The sequence below is a fragment of the Cibotium barometz genome, chromosome 31 (assembly GCF_041138505.1).
Source record: "Cibotium barometz isolate CiBa-2024 chromosome 31, ASM4113850v1, whole genome shotgun sequence".
Taxonomy (NCBI): domain Eukaryota; kingdom Viridiplantae; phylum Streptophyta; class Polypodiopsida; order Cyatheales; family Cibotiaceae; genus Cibotium; species Cibotium barometz.
The window spans coordinates 32968347-32988917 of record NC_141076.1 but is presented as its reverse complement, the minus strand read 5'-3'; positions in this window follow the sequence as shown (position 1 = coordinate 32988917).

Genomic DNA, 20571 nt, shown 5'->3' with positions numbered 1-20571 from the left:
CAATGCAATGCTTGAAAAAGATGGGATTCTAGTGTATTTGTACCGACCAAAATTAAGAAAAACCGGCTTATATTTTAAGTAGCCTTAAATTATTTTTTGGGAGGGTGAATTGATGCATGTAGTGTGTGCTGTCGTCCGTCTTGTAGCCCCTAGGCATCAAACTTGGGTCTCATCGTGGAATCCTACAGTTGTACCACCTAAGCTGCACGCGCGTTGGGTAAGTAGCCTTATTTGGAGTGATTTTGAGAGGAAGAGCTTCGTTACGCCCGTTCTCTACTCCATAATGGGCAATGAGTTGTGGAGATTTTCATTTGTTCTGTTCTATTTTGTGTTTAGTGTGTAATGGGCTGTGGAGATCTCCATCTTCATCTATGGAGATTTCATATGTTCTGTTCTGTTTTGTGTCTAGTGTGTAACCCTGAGAAAATTTCCAGATTGCGGGTGTTCACTATATGGTTCTCCTAACCATGATTCTAAGTAAGAGAAGAAGGCTAGAGAGAAGGGAAAGAGATACACAATCTGCTTAAATTTCAATTCGATCTGACTTCTATTTCAACTCAAATTTGCATGGAGGAGGAGTGCAAGAGACCTCAAAATTTTACTTTCTATCTTTGGTGATAAATTATAGGTAACTAGTATTGCACCCGCGCATTGCTGCGGCCGACCAAGGTTCCAGAAAAGAACTATTTCCTCTCTACAACCATCTCTCTCTCTCTCTCTCTCTCACACACACATGCACATGCACATGACCCTCTCCCTCTCTCTGTCACGTCCACACACTCTCAAATGTTGAAACTCTCTCTCTCTCTCTCACATGCACACACATATACACACCTGCTCTCTCTCTCTCTCTCTCTCACACACACACATATGTTTGTGTGTGTGTGTGTTTAGATGTGTGTATGATATATCTATCTATATATTTAAAAGTGACCACAACTTATCATCCATCTCTGCACATTAAAATTTAATCAAAATTAATTAAATTATGTCGATGTTTGTATTAATATTTTTAAACACATGTATATATGTATAAGTATATGTGTCTATGTATAGGTTTATGTATCTAAAACATAATATTGTATATACTATACATATGTGTATGTGTGCGTGAGAGAGAGAGAGAGAGAGAGAGATAGAGATAGAGAGCACTTCTATGTGTGGGAGAGTGTAAGAAGAGAGAGGGAGTGTGTGCATGTGTGTGTGTGTGTGTGTGTATGTGTGTGATGTATGTATATATAAATGTAAATAAAAACACACACACACACACACATGTATACACATAAACATATATGTTTTCTATTTAATTTATATTTTATTAAAAGATACTTTTTATTCTCTCTCTCTCACTCTCTTTCTCTCTCTTTTCACCCTCCCTCATTACATCTCTCTCTCTCTCTCTCCAAGTCTGCCCCATCTCACTCTCTCTCTCTCAAGCACATTCTACACATAGATGCAGATGTACGCACATGCATGCATATACTCTCTCTCTCTCTCTCTCTCTCTCTCTCTCTCTCTCTCACACACACACACACACACACACACACACACACACACACACACATGTACACACCGCATATACACTAATCTAAACGCACACTCTCTCCTCCCACACAAACTATCTCCTACGCAAAAATTATCTGTCGCCTCTCTCTCTCTCTCTCTCATGCACACACACACTCTCTCTCTCTCTCTCTCTCTCTCTCTTCATGCACACTCTCTCACATAGAAATTCTCTCTCTCTCTCTCTCTCTCTCTCTCACACACACACACACACACACACACACACACTTAAATAGATTTACACACATATATATAATTTTAATTAATTAAATTTTAGATTAAATTTTAATGGTAGGGATGAGTGGTGAGGTGTGCTCACTCTCAAATAAATGCATCTTACATGTAATCTCTCTCTCTCTCTCTCTCTCTCTCTCTCTCTCTCTCTCTCTCTCTCTCTCTCTCTCTCTCTCTCTCACACACACACACACACACATGCACATGCACACTATTTATGTATACATGCTTACATACCTATAGATACACATACATACATATAATATATAAGTGTGTGTATCTATAGGTATGTAAGCATGTATACAAAGATTTCATTGAAAGATGTGAGATGAGATCTTCTTAGATTCAAATTCAAAATTGCATTGGAAGATGTGAGATTTGGCTCCTCCTCACGCTTGCAGGAGGAGTGGTTATTTTGAAATAGCCCCATCTCCTTTGCCCACGTGGAGGGAGGTGGGGTTGTGGTTAATCCTGTATAGATAATACCAAGTTTTTAAACTTGGTATTATAGGTATAATACCAAGTTTTTAAATGTCTACCTTGGTTGGATACCCACACAGCCAAGTGCTCTCAAGAAAAGTTTGTCACTGGTCTCCTTTTCAAAAGGGGGCTTTGTGTTGATTGGGGCTCTTCTAACCTGTCCAACCTTTTTTGGTTGTTGCTCCTGTCAAAGATTACCTTTCTAATGGGCTCTATGTGGCATCCTCGTCAACATGGGGGCAAGGAGTACAACTTTTTTTTTCTGGATCGATAATAATCATATATATTAAGTGAAACTGTTCAAAAGCTGCAATACAACCAAGTCAAAGCTACAATATCCATATCTACAACTCCTTCTCAACTTCATTCAAGGTTTTACACAAAAATTTCCACCTCTTCTTCCATCAAAAAGCAGGATTGTTCCCAAGATATCCGATATCCCAAAAGAATACTAGTCTCCATCATAGCTCCTGTAGTAAAGGGACCATCAGTTGGGCACTAATGATGAGGGAACAACTTTTTCTATGAGTAAAGGCTCATAGAAAACTTAAAATTTAAAAGCTTTTTCCTATCATGGTGGATCTCCATTTTCTTGAGAGGAAGAGCTTCGTTTCGCCCGTTCTCTACTTCATAATGGGCAATGGGCTGTGTGTTCTGTTCTGTTCTGTTTTGTGTTTAGTGTGTAATGGGCTGTGGACATCTTCATCTTCATCTATGGAGATTTCATCTGTTCTGTTCTGTTTTGTGTCTAGTGTGTAACCCTGAGAAAATTTCTAGATTGCGGTTGTTCACTATATGGTTCTCCTAACCATGATTCTAAGTAAGAGAAGAAGGCTGGAGAGAAGGGAAAGAGATACACAATCTGCTTAAATTTCAATTCGATCTGACTTCTGTTTCAACTCAAATTTGCATGGAGAAGGAGTGCAAGAGACCTCAAAATTTTACTTTCTATCTTTGGTGATAAATTATAGGTAACTAGTATTGCACCCGCGCATTGCTGCGGCCGACCAAGGTTCTAGAAAAGAACTATTCCCTCTCTACAACCATCTCTCTCTCTCTCACACACACACACACACACACACATGCACATGCACATGACCCTCTCCCTCTCTGTCACGTACACACTCTCTCAAATGTTGAAACTCTCTCTCTCTCTCTCTCTCACATGCACACACATATACACACCTGCTCTCTCTCTCTCACACACACACACATACACACACACACACACACACACACACTCCCTCTCTCTTCTTACACTCTCCCACACAGAAGCGCTCTCTCTCTCTCTCTCTCTCTATCTCTCTCTCTCTCTCTCTCTCTCTCTCTCTCTCTCTCACGCACACATACACATATGTAAATATATAGTATATACAATATTATGTTTTAGATACTTAAACCTATACATAGACACATATACTTATACATATATACATGTGTTAAAAAATATTAATACAAACATCGACATAATTTAATTAATTTTGATTAAATTTTAATGTGCGGAGATGGATGATAAGTTGTGGTCACTTTTAAATATATAGATAGATATATCATACACACATCTAAACACACACACACACACACACACAAACATATATATATATATATATATATACATACATACATACATATGTATGTATGTATGTATATATAAATGTAAATAAAAACACACACACACACACATGTATACACATAAACATATATGTTTTTTATTTAATTTATATTTTATTAAAAGATACTTTTTATTCTCTATCTCTCACTCTCTTTCTCTCTCTTTTCACCCTCCCTCATTACATCTATCTCTCTCTCTCTCTCTCTCTCTCTCTCTCTCTCTCTCTCTCCAGGTCTGCCCCATCTCACTCTCTCTCTCTCAAGCACATTCTACACATAGATGCAGATGTACGCACATGCATGCATATACTCTCTCTCTCTCTCTCTCTCTCTCTCTCTCTCTCACACACACACACACACACACACACACACACATGTACACACCGCATATACACTAATCTAAACGCACACTCTCTCCTCCCACACAAACTATCTCCTACGTAGAAATTATCTGTCGCCTCTCTCTCTCTCTCTCTCTCTCTCTCTCACACACACACACACACACAGACACACACACACACATGTACACACCGCACATACACTAATGAAAACACACACTATCTCCTCCCACACAAACTATATCCTACATAGAAATTCTCAGCCTCTCTCTCTCTCTCTCTCTCTCTCTCTCTAACTCTCTCTCATGCACACACACACACTCTCTCTCTCTCTCTCTCTCTCTCTCTCTCTCTCTCTCTCACACACACACACACACACACACTTAAATAGATTTACACACATATATATAATTTTAATTAATTAAATTTTAGATTAAATTTTAATGGTAGGGATGAGTGGTGAGGTGTGCTCACTCTCAAATAAATGCATCTTACATGTAATCTCTCTCTCTCTCTCTCTCTCTCTCTCTCTCTCTCTCTCTCTCACACACACACACACACACACACACACATGCACATGCACATGCACACTATTTATATATACATGCTTACATACCTATAGATACACATACATACATAATATATATATAAGTGTGTGTATCTATAGGTATGTAAGCATGTATACAAAGATTTCATTGAAAGATGTGGGATGAGATATTCTTAGATTCAAATTCAAAATTGCATTGGAAGATGTGAGATTTGGCTCCTCCTCACGCTTGCAGGAGGAGTGGTTATTTTGAAATAGCCCCACCTCCTTTGCCCACGTGGAGGGAGGTGGGGTTGTGGCTAATCCTGTATAGATAATACTAAGTTTTTAAACTTGGTATTATAGGTATAATACCAAGTTTATGTCTACCTTGGTTGGGCACCCACACAGCCAAAGTGCTCTCAAGAAAAGTCTATCACTAGTCTCCTTTTCAAAAAGGGGGCTTTGTGTTGATTGGGGCTCTTCTAACCTGTCCAACCTTTTTTGGTTGTTGCTCCTGTCAAAGATTACCTTTCTAATGGGCTCTATGTGGCATCCTCGTCAACATGGGGGCAAGGAGTACAACTTTTTTGTTTGGATCGATAATAATTATATATATTAACTAAAACTGTTCAAAAGCTGCAATACAACCAAGTCAAAGCTACAATATCCATATATACAACTCCTTCTCAACTTCATTCAGGGTTTTACACAAAAATTTCCACCTCTTCTTCCATAAAAAAGCAGGATTGTTCCCAAGATATCCGATATCCCAAAAGAATACTAGTCTCCATCATAGCTTCTCTATAGTAAAGGGACCATCAGTTGGGCACTAATGACGAGGGAACAACTTTTTCTATGAGTAAAGGGTGAATGTCAAAATGAATGTCAAAAATATGAATCTGAGTCTTTTAATTGACCACTCAAACTAAAAAGCTGGGGAGTCCTCTGTGTGTAAAGGGCTAAATGATCCTTTCTTACAATCCAACTTTTTAGATTGTGAACTTTGTATAAAACATACCAATCCAACTTTTTAGGTTATGAACTTTGCGATAGTCCATGTTCTCAAACAACAAGCTTAAGAAAGCTCTTTTTACACTCTTTCATATAAGAAGGGCTTAGACTGGAATGGACTCCAAGTCTCCTTTGCAAATCAATTCTTTAATGCCTTTTCTCAAAAGTAATTAATGATTTTACATTTTCACTCATTGTAGAGCCCTATTCATGAATTTTTTCCAACACAAGTAAGCTCAAGATACATCATTTTTTAGCTTTTGAGGAGCATCTCTAGATTCTCTATAATTCTATCCATTCATCATTTTTTCAATTACATCACCACGTGACTTTATCTCTTTGATTTACTTTATGACCAATTAGGTCCATTTAAACCCATTTTCCTTTTCACATGTGGTGTGATTGATTCTTTCAATTACATCACATGAATTTATCCCTTTAATTTTTACTTCCAATTAGGTCATTTCGTTTACAACACAAGAAGCTAAACTCTTTTTTCCTTTCACATTTTATAGTAGGGTTAAATTTTTAACTATTCTAATTACCTTAAAATTTGGTGTCGTGATGATTACACCAAGAATTTTTACATATGTTGTTGTGGGGTGATATTGATGCAAACCAAGCACCCTCGATAACACATTACAATGCCCTCCACTAGTTGCCAAGTTTGGGAGGGAGAGGAGACCAACCAAAGATCACGAAATTTGATCCAATTGGGCTGAGGTATGATATATATGCACAAGTGCGGTTCCTTGTAGAACATAAAAGGATTATATCCTCCTGCGGATCCTCATAATAGTCATTACTAAGTTAAGACTAGTGAGGATATTCACTTTTCTCTAGTGGTTCTTGCTGGCGGGGCTCCTTATAATAGTCAGTATTAAGTTAAGAGTCGTCACGAGGATATTCGCTTTCCTTATAATAGTCAGTATTAAGTTAAGAGTCGCGAGGATATTCACTTTCCTCCAATGGTTCTTGGACCAAAACAATTTTGAAGGCTTTGGTGGGGAGCATTAAGACAATAGGCAAATCAGACAAGTGAGTTTGTGCTAATGTTGTTGCCACCCAAAAAGTGGAGTTGTTGTCTAGGATCCTTCTATCCCAGATGAGTGTGTTTAGGTACCATGGATCATGTCTAGGAAATTTTTTTGAAGGTAGACATTAAGACAAAAGTCAATAGGCAAATCAGACAAGTGAGTTTGTGCTAATGTTGTTGCCACCCAAAAAGTGGAGTTGTTGTCTAGGATCCTTCTATCCCTGATGAGTGTGTGTAGGTACCATGGATCATGCTTGGGAAAAAAATTTGAAGGTAGAAATTGATGGCTTTGGGGAGGATTTGTTTTTGAAAAAATGAAAGTTTTTATCGCTTCATTGTTTTTTTTGTGGTTTTCTACTAAAGGTTTAGGCCAAAATTAAAGGTCCATCGCCCATCACCTCACTTCCGCCTCAGCCCCCTCCTAGCCGCCGCCGCCCTCCCACTTCCGCCTAAGCCTCCTCCTACCCTGTTGTCACGCCTTCGTACCTCAAGCACGTACCGCCGCCGGCCCCCATTCCGCCCCCCACCGCCCACTCCCACTTCCGCCTAAGCCCCCTCCTACCCTGTTGTGTGCTCCTTCCCCCGCCTTCCTACCTCAAGCACGTACCGCCGCCTGCCCCCATTCCGCCCCCCACCGCCCACTCCCACTTCCGCCTAAGCCCGCTCCTACCCTGTTGTGTGCTCCTTCCCCCGCCTTCCTACCTCAAGCACGTACCGCCGCCTGCCCCCTTCCCCCGCTGTCTATCGCTGCCCTTCGCCTTTTCCTACCCGCTCCTCAGTCTCGCCAGCGACGTATTTTTTTCGTCAGCTTTGTGACGAGGGTATACCACTAGTATCCTTACACATGCTATGACCGGATTGGTTACTGGATGTAACTTCCATTTTTTTTTTCAATTAACAGTAACAAAATTTATGTTGGTTTGTGTGTGAACCACCTTGTTAAATCCAAGGTTTCAAAAGAAATCAAGCTTGAACTCTTCCTTTAATTTCCAAAAAATGCATGCATTTTTTGGGAAAATTTTTACAAAACCTCCCCATTTAAATTTGAAATCTTAACTAAATCCCATGTTCACACAAAACTATATGATTTTACTATACTTATTTACACACTACACATGCACAAAAGTTTCTTGCATAATCCAAAAACTAAATTTATGTGTGTATATATGTGACAGTGTTGAATCACTTTTACAGGACCATGGTACATGGAGATTAGAATATTTCACAAATTGAATAATAGAATAAATAAACCATCATCTTCATAGCATAAAACAAAAACATAAAAATCAAAGAACACAAGATTGGGTGCAATCTCCCTCCCCGACGTGTGTGGCTCCACTCCCACACGTAGTATTTAAATCATATTCATAAATTTAGCCCTTGGAGCCATAAATAGCATAGCTTTTCCAAAATTGAGCTTTTACAAAATTGAACCATAGTCCAATGCTTTTAAAGCATCTCATTAAAAAAAATAAGCCTTGCCCAACATAGGTACAATGGGCCAAACCATACAAAATCAAAGATTTAGCACATATGTGCTCGGCTAGATAATCTCATCCAACGTCCACCTTAGTTGTTCCGAACTCATAATCTATACTCAACATAGTCCACAATGTTATATCACAAATACTTTGGAATTACTCACAAAAATAATTCTAACAAATAGAAATCATTTACTACCATGCTTCACACATGAACCATGCATGCATCACACATAATTAATTGGATTCACTCCCATGATAAAATATTCTGAAAAATCTCACTCCCGTGATAGTCCTCCCATTTGCGAAGACAACCGTTCTAGCCAAGATACGAGAGAAACTGCATAAAAGGCTTTTTTGGAAATTATATTTTAGATAATATGAGGCATAACCTTTTTGCAAAGATTAAAGAGTTGAATATTAGACCCTTATCCCCTATTAAGAAGGAGGGGTGAGGAGATATTAAGTAGGTACACATGTCCACTTCCAAGAAAAAGGTACCACCATGTGTTCCCCACACATGGGATACTACCTCTTTGTAGATCCTCTCTCACAAAACTTAAGATGACTGCTCGACAAATTCCCAGGTGGTATAGTGTAATCCCACCTCTATATTTTTATTTTTACCTTCTCGAAAAAATTCAAAGGTTGTAAAAACCTATAATTCAAAGCACTATGAAATTTTTTAACCTTGTAAACAAATGATTCAAATGTTTATTACCTAGCTTAACTAAAAGACAAAGGGATTTCAATGGAATATTTGAAAACAAAGGAATGGTAGATTATATATATATAATATAAGATATCTTTGTATATAATATATATATATATATGTATATATATATATATATATATATATATATATATATATATATATATATATACATACATATATATATGTATGTATGTATGTATGTATGTATGTATGTATATATATATATATATATATATATACATACATATATATATGTATGTATGTATGTATGTATGTATATATATATATATATATGCGTGATATATATATATATATATATATATTATGGTGCCATTGTTATTACCATTGTGGTATCCTTTATGTGGTGCCTGAAAAAAGTTTTAAATCCAATTTCATTATTCCTTGAGTTTCTAGAAATAAACATACTTCCAAGTTTTCATAATCCACTGCCCAACTGCCAACTTCCAACTTGCAAGTTATTAGGAGTCAAGTCTCTCACTCAAATTTCAAACCCCTTTCCCTATTTCTTTATGCTCACTATTAGCCTTCTCAGCCCTCTCTTGGTTTTCAAACCAACAAATGCTCACTATGGTTTATAAAACATTCTAAATCAATCATTAAACCATATAATGAGCCACAGCCCCAACTATACACTACTATATAAATTGTGTTTGATCGGTCTAAACACTAGTCTTGCCATGTCCAAGCATAAGACATAACACTATGCAAACCCGAATGGTGGGAATCTCTATTGCCCTAGCTCTACCACACAAAAGCAGTATTCTAGGGAGTCTCAAGAACTTATCCAATCATGATCGATCGAATAAGGGGTAATACTCCTTCAAAGGCCAAGTGGAAAAGCAAACTCAGTGTGACAAGAAAGTCCACATGCAAGGGGGTTGAATGCATGGTCAAAACCTTGGTGCCATGAGAGCTCTTTGTCATGTTCTCTCGTGAAGTCGACTTTGAAAAGTCGCTCGCCCTTGCGTCCCAACATTATCAAACGCAGATTGCATACATGGAGCAATACTTGGCTCCCCACTCCATCTCCTTTCCCCATTGCCCTAATGATCGATGGCTACCTATTGAGCTGCTTAAGTACATTCAACAATATGCCCGCCCCTACATCCAGCACCTTGAACACTTCATCGACATCTGCATCCCCGCAGGAGCTTCCTATACCTTCAATAAGCAGCAAGAGGTGAAGAGGTTGGGGAAGGGAAATTTAGGAACTAGGTTCCTCTCATGGCTCGCCACTTTTGCGTTCTTTCTCATTTTCACACGATAGAAACCAACCACGAGCTTACACTATCTCTTTGCATTCACATGGCTACCCACTTTGACAACTTCTGTGAGTTCCTCTTCACCACCTCGTGGGCGGGCAAGAGAGAGCTCTTTGTCGTGTTCTCTCGTGAAGTCGACTTTGAAAAGTCGCTCGCCCTTGCGTCCCAACATTATCAGACGCAGATTGCATACATGGAGCAATACTTGGCTCCCCACTCCATCTCCTTTCCCCATTGCCCCAATGATCGATGGTGGGTACCTATTGAGCTGCTTAAGTACATTCAACAATATGCCCGCCCCTACATCCAGCGCCTTGAACACTTCATCGACATCTGCATCCTCGCAAGAGCTTACTGTACCTTCAATAAGCAGGAGATGAAGAGGTTGGGGAAGGCAATTTAGGAACTAGGTTCCTCTCATGGCTCGCCACTTTTGCGTTCTTTCTCATTTTCACGCGATAGAAACCAACCACGAGCTTACACTATCTCTTTGCATTCACATGGCTACCCACTTTGACAATTTCTGTGAGTTCCTCTCCACCACCCCGTGGGCGGGCAAGAGAGAGCTCTTTGTCATGTTCTCTCGTGAAGTCGACTTTGAAAAGTTGCTCGCCCTTGCGTCCCAACATTATCAGACGCAGATTGCATACATGGAGAAATACTTGGCTCCCCACTCCATCTCCTTTTCCCATTGTCCCAATGATCGATGGGTACGTGTTGAGCTGCTTAAGTACATTCAACAATATGCCCGCCCCTACATCCAGCGCCTTGAACACTTCATCGACATCTGCATCCCCGCAGGAGCTTACTGTACCTTCAATAAGCAGGAGGTGAAGAGGTTGGGGAAGGGAAATTTAGGAACTAGGTTTCTCTCATGGCTCGCCACTTTTGCATTCCTCATCAGCGAGCGATGAGGATTCGGATGAGGAGGGAGAGATGCATGCATTGCAGTTGGCAGGGTATTTGAGGGATGACAAGGAAGTGAAGGCAGTAGGAACGAGTGCTGGAAGTGAAGGCAGTAGGAACGAGTGCTGGTGTAGAAGAGCAGCTTGCATCAGAGCACTTTCCAGAGGGTGCACAATCTACAGTTGAACAGCCCACTGTAGTAGAAGATGCGGGGCCATCTTCCCCACACAAGGAGAGCAAGGTGCTGCCAGAGCTTGAGATCAATCTCTTGAGCACCATTGTGGTGGCAGGTGAAGAATACTTATTTCTTCATAGCCTTGAAAAGACAGCTGGCTTGGGAATGGATGAATGCTTGGGCATTATATGCACGCGATGTGAGGTGGACCTTGATACGTCCAACCTCGGTCCTCACCTCTTATTATGATTATGAATACAATACAATTTTTGCAAACTTATTTTCATCAAGTATATCATTGTTTTTTCTAGTTTGTACCATCAATGTTTTTGTGAATGCATCAGAAATGACCCTGGGAGCTTGGGGGAGTAGTGCCAGAACAGTGCGAATTTTGAGCCTGCATCGCCTGCTGTAATTTTACACATGATTAAAGCTGTTTTTATCTTACAAACTATTATTTCTCACAACAATTAGTGTACTCAACTTCATTATAAATGCATCACAAATGATCCTGAGTGGCTGGGGGAGCAGTGCCAGAACAGTGCGAATTTTGAGCCTGCACTGCCACTGCAGAGCCTAAATTCGCACTGTTCTGGCATAGCTTCCCCAGTCCTCCAGGAGAAATTCTGATGCATTAGATGATAAACACTATATTTTTACACATGATTAAAGGTGTTTTTATCTTATAAACTACTATTTCTCATAATTAGTGTGCTCAAATTCATTATAAATGTATCAAAATAATCTTGAGTGGCTGGGGAAGCAGTGCCAGAACAGTGCAAATTTTGAGCCTGCACCGCCGCTGTGCAGAGCCTAAATTTGCACTGTTCTAGCATAGCTTCCCCAGTCCTCCAGGAGCAATTCTGATGCATTGAATGATAAACACTATATTTTTACACATGATTAAAGGTGTTTTTATCTTATAAACTCCTATTTCTCACAATTAGTGTGCTTAACTTCATTATAAATGCATCAGAAAAATGATCCTGAGTGGCTAGGGGAGAAGTGCCAGAACAGTGCGAATTTTGAGCCTACATCGCCGTTTGCAGAGGCCAAATTCGCACTGTTCTGGCATAGCTTCCTCAGTCCTCCAGGAGTATTTCTGATGCCTTGGGTGACAAACTGGCACATGACAGACACTCCATGTTAAACAAACATGATGACACCGAGACATTGTAAGAGAAACTTAAAATTTTAATTATCAAAAGGTTACAAATGAAAGCCAGATAGGCTTGTTATTACAAAGGGGGGTTTGAAACAAAAGAGTTTCTTCAAAAAAAATGTTAACATCTAAGATCTCTAGATCGTGTCTCGCTTGCCTTGAATGCGCCGAGCTAGTTGCATGTCCTTGTGGCAGATATGGTAATCCTCTTTGCATGTATTGCAAGGAGGTTGGTGTCTTCAAAAAGCCCAACAAGGTAAGCCTCGGAGGCTTCTTGCAATGCTTCAAGGGCAATCCCTTGCACATGGAACTCTGTTCTATATCGTTGGGAGAATCTCCTTCACTGTGCAAGCAAAAGGGGCTCTTCTTATTAGAGCAACTTAGTGTTCCTCTCTGATAAAACTTGATTTTTTGTAGAGCCCTATGCCCTTGGCACATCCTTCTCCTTGGAGCTCTCTGTGTTGTGTTAGTGTGTTAGCGAGGTTGGGACTTCCTTGGCTTGAAGAGCTTGACCTTTCTACACTTGCGCGCTTGCAGGAACCTCCTCTTGGTCTCTCTCATAGTCTGAATCCTCCTCCTCCTGTTTGCTGTGGTACATGTGTATCAAGTTCCTCCCGGGTAGGTAGGGGACCCTGTCCTGGTAGTAGGGTCTTGCCACCTATGGTGTTGCGCAACGTAGGAATGTTTTCACCAACCCAGTCGAACTGCTCATCATTGGCCTCTCTGTCTTGATCTCTGGGGTGGCTACATTGAGGGGTCTTCTTCATACGCTTGCTCCCACTAGAAGGGCCTGCATGTGTGTGCACTGGTGTTGCTGTGGGAGGAGGGTTGGGGACTCTGGTGATCCCATTGGGCATGTCCTAGAATCCAAGGGGTCACTCTCTTCCGTGGTGTCGCCAGTATGTGGTCGTTGGGTGCCTTGCACTGTGTTTTGTGAAGGCATGGTAACACGTGCGGTGTTCTTGGTGCATGCCATATCCATGTACAACTATGCTAACATGGTGATGTGCTGGTGTCCTTACGTGGGTGTCTACGTAGATCTTGAGCTCAAGCGTTCTAAAAAAGTGAAATGAAAATGAAGTGAGAGAAGGAACTATTAATAGTTTTTTTTAGGGGAAAAAAAAACCTAACTAAACTTATTTTCTTAGCCTTATTGCATCTAGATTTATGCTTGTGCGTGCACAACCCAATGCCTCCCTTGTCTCCTCATTCATGCACGCCAAGCACCATGCCTATGGGGAGCATTGGTCTGCAACCATTCAAGCCGAGCATGACTTTTTTCAGCCTTGCGTGCCTCTTGTGCAAGCTTAGATTGTTGGGCCCGCTCCCTAACCAATACCCTTCCAAAGGTTGTGCGATAAAACCAATTGAACATCTCTTGTAGATAGTTTGTACGTGTTCCTCCTATAGAAGCTCCACCTCCATGTCTTGTATTTTTGAAATAAACCCCTCTTGCTTTATAATGTGATTTCTCCATCCCTTGGGTACTCCACATGTCAAGCGATCCATACTTGTTCATGAAATATGCACCATGCGCATAAACTATGTGCTGTACACATGACAATAGAATTTAATTAGAAAAAGTCAAGGTTAAAACACCAGTTTATTTTGTTACTGTACAACTTACCATATAGTGTGTTACTTTACTCTCTCCCCAAGCACCTAGCACACTTTTGGTGAATTCTATGATATGTTGTTGGAATGATGCTCGTTCTTGGGCAGTTGTGCTACTTTGATTCATAATGCGAACCATGTTATTGAAATTTATCCAAAGCTATTTGTGCATATTTACAAGAGCTGGCATTGGACAATCTACATTTGTGGTGATTGCACACAGGTCCAAAGCTATTTGTGCATATTTACAAGAGCTGGCATTGGACAATCTACATTTGAGGTGATTGCACACAGGTCTCTCCAGTCCCCAAGTCTTCTTGCAAAAGTGAATATTCTTTAGTGGAAAATTAATGATGGGGCTCCAATTTGAATTCCTGTTTGGTTCTCCTAGCATATCATGAGACATGACACCTTCCACCCATCTTGCATTTGGTTGTTCCTCATCTTCATCATCAGTTGACTCGGTTGGATCTACTGCATCTTCTTGTTGCTTCTTCCCTTTCTTGGGACCTTTCGAGGCATCCTTCCCAATAGAACCAACCTTCTATATACCTTTTCCATTTGTCTTTTTCTGCCTAGGAATATCAATCTGAGCATTGCAGTATGGACAAGGCCATCTTGATGTCGCGCCTTGAGCACAACCCATCATGCATTTAATTGTCTTCAAATCTCCCCCAAGATGCCAATCCACCTTGAACTTTCCTATGTTTTCTACATCCAAAAGTTGACCATCAATTTGCTTTTTGATTACATCTGTTATCCAGGGAGTCCTTTCAAACATCCATGTCAATACCTCATGTGTCGACATCCTTCGGTACCTCGAATGCACCAAGCCACCAGACCTCTTTCTCAGATTGCACACTAAAACTTGGTGTGGTAGTCTTTTCCCATGCACAAATCATGGCCTCATTCATGAGCGTAATACTCATACGTTCTAGCTTCCGACCTTTCACAATTTGGCACTCATCTAGCTTGAGCACAAATGAAAGTGTGCTCCCCAAAACTGCAAATAAACGGTAATTTACAATATTCAAAACAAAATAATCGTCTTCATTTTCTACTGAAAAACATGAATAGTAGTAGCAATTGCGAGTTCTCACCTTCTGGTGAAAGACCATAGAACTTCACCATAGCTTGTTGTAGTCTCTCAATATGAACAAGTTCTCACCTTCTGGTGAAAGACCATAGAACTTCACCATAGCTTGTTGTAGTCTCTCAATATGAACAAAGATGTTATTGTAAACATCATAGTGAAATTCTGTACTTGTTGTCTTGATTTTCTTTCTGCTCGACCCTGTGTCTAATGTTAGTGTGCCCTTAACGTGATAAAACTGTCCTATAGCTCGCTGCACATTATCATTAATTGATACGCTTGACATTGTGAATCACCTTGAGTGTAGGAAATAAAGTGCCAGTGATTCCTTGTCTTAGAAATGCATCTTTTACAACCTGACGGATTGCTTGGTACCCTTTCATGCTGATTCCAGCCGCATCACAAGCATGTTGAATTAATGAAGAATCGATGGAGGTGGTAATCTCACTCACTACATTGCTGACAACAGCTTGGCGTATTTCAGGATGATGAGGGTTAGAGAATATCCTTGGTATTCAGAATGGCTTTGACCAAATCCTTCCATCCCTCTTCATTAGAACCACACACCTCTTGCAGAAAATTCCTGGCAGAACACAAATCATGACTATTTTGTTTAGATCACTGAGTGCATAATGAAAGTTTATGTTACTTACTTTGTTGTACGAATCCTTTTCTTCCGTGCTCCACCTTTAAGTGCAAGAGATTCTATACCAACCAATGTCTTTTTGCGTTCACAAGCACCATTTGGCGTTGCTTTGAGTCGTTTGTTGATAAGTTCCTCTAGCCTTTGAATCTTTGCATCCTTCTCCACATTCTCTGTGAGGATCTCTTTCATTTTATCTGATGATGTTTTAAGTCCTTGACATTGTAAAAGGCTGAATTGTGATGCTTGCAATTGAGATTGGAGAATATGGGTTTGCCAAGCTCCACTTGTAGTCAATCTTCTGCAGTATCCTAACAAGCCAAGCTCTCCACCAACAAATTGCATAAAAGATGATAAATTGCGGAAAGGAGGGTTTGCTCTTAATGGAGGGTCAAGTGGATAGAGATGCCCATCAACCCAAAGATCTACATTTTTCTCCTTAGCTATTCTATGAGCTTGGACAGATTGTGCATCTATAGGATGGGTTTTTTTAGAGCTGCCATACTCTTCAAGAATACGAATGTGTAAATCAACCTTTCGTTTTCTAGCTTCACAACACAGCTTGCAAAGGCTCCATAGCTAAGCAGAGGAAGAAGCTAAAGCAGAGAGAGAGAGAGAGAGAGAGAGAGAGAGAGAGAGAGAGAGAGAGAGAGAGAGAGAGAGAGAGAGAGAGAGAGAGAGAGAGAGAGAGAGACGGAGTGAGTGACTGGGAGTGAGTGAGAGAGACAGAGAGAGAGAGACAGAGAGAGAGAGAGTGAGAGAGAGAGGGAGTGAGTGAGAGAGACTGTTAAAACTTTGCTGTTGTTTGTAGGTTTAACACAAATCCATTTTTCTAAGTAGAAAATGATATTTTTGATATACAAATATACTAACATGGAGTTTTTCATCAATAAATTATATTTATGAGAAAAATTAAAAAATAATAAGTTTTCGGGTCCCCATAATTTCGGGATCTGACAGTTAGTTATGTTTATGGGGTTGTGGGGACCTAACAGTTAGTTATGGATGTACTTGGCTCCTGACAGGCTTCTGACGTGACCCTTGAATTACAAGCTTTTTGGAGGGAAAAAATTATTTTCATCATACATATTGGTTGGGTGGCGTTTTTTCCACCTCAAAATGTAAAAAAAATTAAAAAAATCACTTTTTGGGGCCCACCTAAATAAGAGAATGTTTTGTTGATGTGGAAGGGAGATATGGTGGGAGTTAATGAGAAAGGAGATTTCAAACTGACAAGAAAGATTCAATTTATAGAGAGTGAAGGTAAAAATTTCAAAAAGTAAGAGAGAGTATGAGAAAAGTCAAAAAGTAAGAGAGAGAGTATGAGAATATTCCCTTTAAAAAGTGAAACTAGTTGGGTATGGCTGATGTGGCAAGGCAAAAAATAGGTGTCATCATAGCCTTTGTCTCCCTTACGCCCAGCTTTTTAAGCTCTAATCCCTTAAAATTAGGAATCCTTAGGAGGCCCTTTTTGGGTCCAAAAAATTCCTAATGGATGCGTTGATATCTGAATGGATGCGATGAGATGTGAATGGATGTGGATGTGAATGTGATGTGATGATATCTAAATGGATGTGATGTGATGTGAATATGATATGATGAGATGTAAATGGATGTGAATATGATGTGATGAGATGTGATGAGATGTGAATTGATGAGATGTGAATGGATGTGATGTGATGAGATGTGGATCTGAATGAATATAAATGAATGTGATGTAATGTGAATGGATGGATGAGATGTAAGGTGGATGAATGTGATGTGATGTGGATCTACGTAGATGTGAATGGATGAGATGTGATGTGAATGGATGTGGTGTGTGATGTGGATCGAGGTAGATGTGAATGGATGAGATGAGATGTGATGTGATGTGATGTGATGTGGATATGGGTAGATGTGAATGGATGAGATGTGATGAGGATAGATGTGGTGAGATGTAATATGATGTTATTGGATGAGAATGGATAAAGACGATGGGAATACATATGACTGGATGTGGAATAAGCAATGTGAATTGATATAGAAGAATGTGGAATAACGAGAAATGATGTGGAATAATGTGGAAAGATGAGAGTTCGTTAGAAACTGTATTTATGACCTGTTTTTAAATGATTGTTTTATGTCAAGAATGTTGGGGAAGCATTTTGACTATCTTGTGAATGAGGTCGTGGAGACGTAAGTGATAAAGTTGCAACAGCTGACAGAGAGTCAACGGAGGACGTCTCGCGTAGCACGGTCGGCCGAGGTCTTGACCAGCCTCGGTTCGATTTAAATGGTGAGCTTCCGGTGTACGGTAGATGAGGGACCAAGGAAGCGGCCTATGAGTGAAGTGCTAGGTGACCTGCGAAGGAGCCTAGAGGGTGCTGACCATACGGTGCTCGGGCTCTGGGGGTCCCCGAAGATACCCATGCGTGCATCGAGGAAGAAAATGGAACAAGGAGTTAAAGTTGTTTTTTGAACTCGGGCATGGATCTGGTTGATTGTGCTTGCTTGTCCTTAACGGATGAGTCCATGGCTCTTTTATATGGATCTATTGGTTGATCTTGCTGATCTTCAACGGGGAGTCCATCTGGATTTTCTTAAGTGAATATATTTTCGGGTACTATGAGCTAGGAACTATTGAAAAGGCCCTTGAGTGAACAAGTGTGGTGAGCGTTCTGGTTGCCAATGATGCCATAGGTACACCGATGAAGGAATGATTAGAAATTAGAATTCAAGCTGGATATTTTGGAGGATTATGATCAGTGATACTATGGTTTCATTAAAAGATTGTTTTAAAGACAGCTGAATCTGTGAAACATGCAATTGGGTGTGTAAGTGGTGTGACTATCTTGAAGTTTGCTTGAAGCGCCGGCTAGGGGACCTGGGAGCTCTTTTCTCTGGTATCCAGGGCAAAACATAACCAAATTTCTAAATGGATCCTATCACTACAATGGTGGGTGGTTGGCTAACCCATGGGATTGGATGGGGCTAGGCTGGACTGATGGATCCCTAAAATGAGACTCAATTCTGTTATGTTACGATAGATGAAGTAAATCCCGGATAGTCTTTGTTCTATGGAAAAGAATCAACGGCTGTGCCTCTTGATGAGGAAAAAGGCGTTGGTCTCTATGATCCAAGTGCAAGTCTCTTCCTTGATCTAACCATGTGACTTTATTACGGGTTCGGTCGGATCAGTTTGGTTAGTTAAGGCTCTTGGCTACATTAGAATAAAAATATCCTGGAGGAATCGCCTATGTCTGCTGGGCGAGGGAAGTTTTTCCGGGTTCTCGGTTTTGGAAGAAGCGAGGAATTAGTCTCTTGTCCGGATATCCGTTGCGAGGCCCCGAGTGAGAGGTTCTGCCTTGTGCAAGAAGTGCTACTTCCATTGCTAGCACCTAGAATTCGTTGCGCGGAGGGGGCAGGGATCTTTGAGCGATGGTTCTCTCTCACAAATGGTAGGGAATAAAGGGAAAGCAAATAAAAGAAGACAACCTACAATCAAACCTATCTAGCATGCATCCATCAAGAAAGATTCAATGGCATACAAGCAAGTAAGAAGAGGTAAGAGGAGCACTGAGAAGCCCTGGCACCATAGAAAGAATGGAGGGAACAACCCAATGTCGTGGGATTTTTCCCAACCACACTCGAGAGCATAAACAGCTCAATTGAGAAACCAATTTATCGTGGCCTAGCATACAAATGTATAGTTGGGGTGCGTCACTCATCTCGTGAAAGCTAGTTGCCTGGGATTCTTGTAGGAGACGATTTTACTGCACGACCGCACCCAAAAGCTCCACTCTGCCGCCGCACTCCAATGGAAGCTCGACCCTCCTCGCCACTATATCTTACTCACTCTCTGACACATATGTAAGCAAGCAAACATAAGAGCTCAAACAAGCCAAGGCAAGCAAGTAATAGTATAGGAGAGTAGAGAAGAAGAGCACTCTATTAGCTTATGCACATAAAAGAATGAATGGGGAGAGTTACATTTTAGGTTTTGTATTGCCATTCTAGACTCTTATGAGCTCCTAGAAACTGTTCTGGGAATGGATGCAGACCCAGTGGGAAGTCCCAACCCCAACAACCTTGCAAACATGCTTTTGCCAAATGCTACACTTCTTCAGGCATAGAGAAGGCGTATGCTGACGCACTTTGTGCCATCGTCACCAGCGGAAGTGATTCTATTCTCACTCTGATTACTACCAAGGCTACAGAGGCTTGGATCATACTAAGAAATCAGTATGAGACTCGCAATCAGACCAGGATTTTGAACCTAGAGAATCAGCTAGCTGCTGCTGAAAAGTTTGCCAAAGGAGAAGCTATTGAAGCATTTATCTCACGAATCAAAAATCTACGAGATCAAATGGCTACTGTAGGGATCACACACACTAGTGAGGAGTTGGTGGCCTGGAGGTGCATCCGAATTCTTCCACAGAAGTATGATGTCTTGGCTACATCACTAAACACTCAGGTTAGAGTACCATATTTATCATTTGAAGAATTTAGTGCTATGTTACTTGAGGAGGAGATGTTAGTGATGTTGCATTTTAGGCCAATGCTAAAGGAAAAGGCGCAACATCTTCTGATGAGAAGAAGAAGAAGCCAAAGAAGAAGAAGTTTCAAGGGAGCTGTTATTACTGTGACAAGAAGGGTCACGTTGTCAAAGACTATAGAAAGAAGCAGGCTGACGAGACTTCAAGTCTTCATGGAAGGGA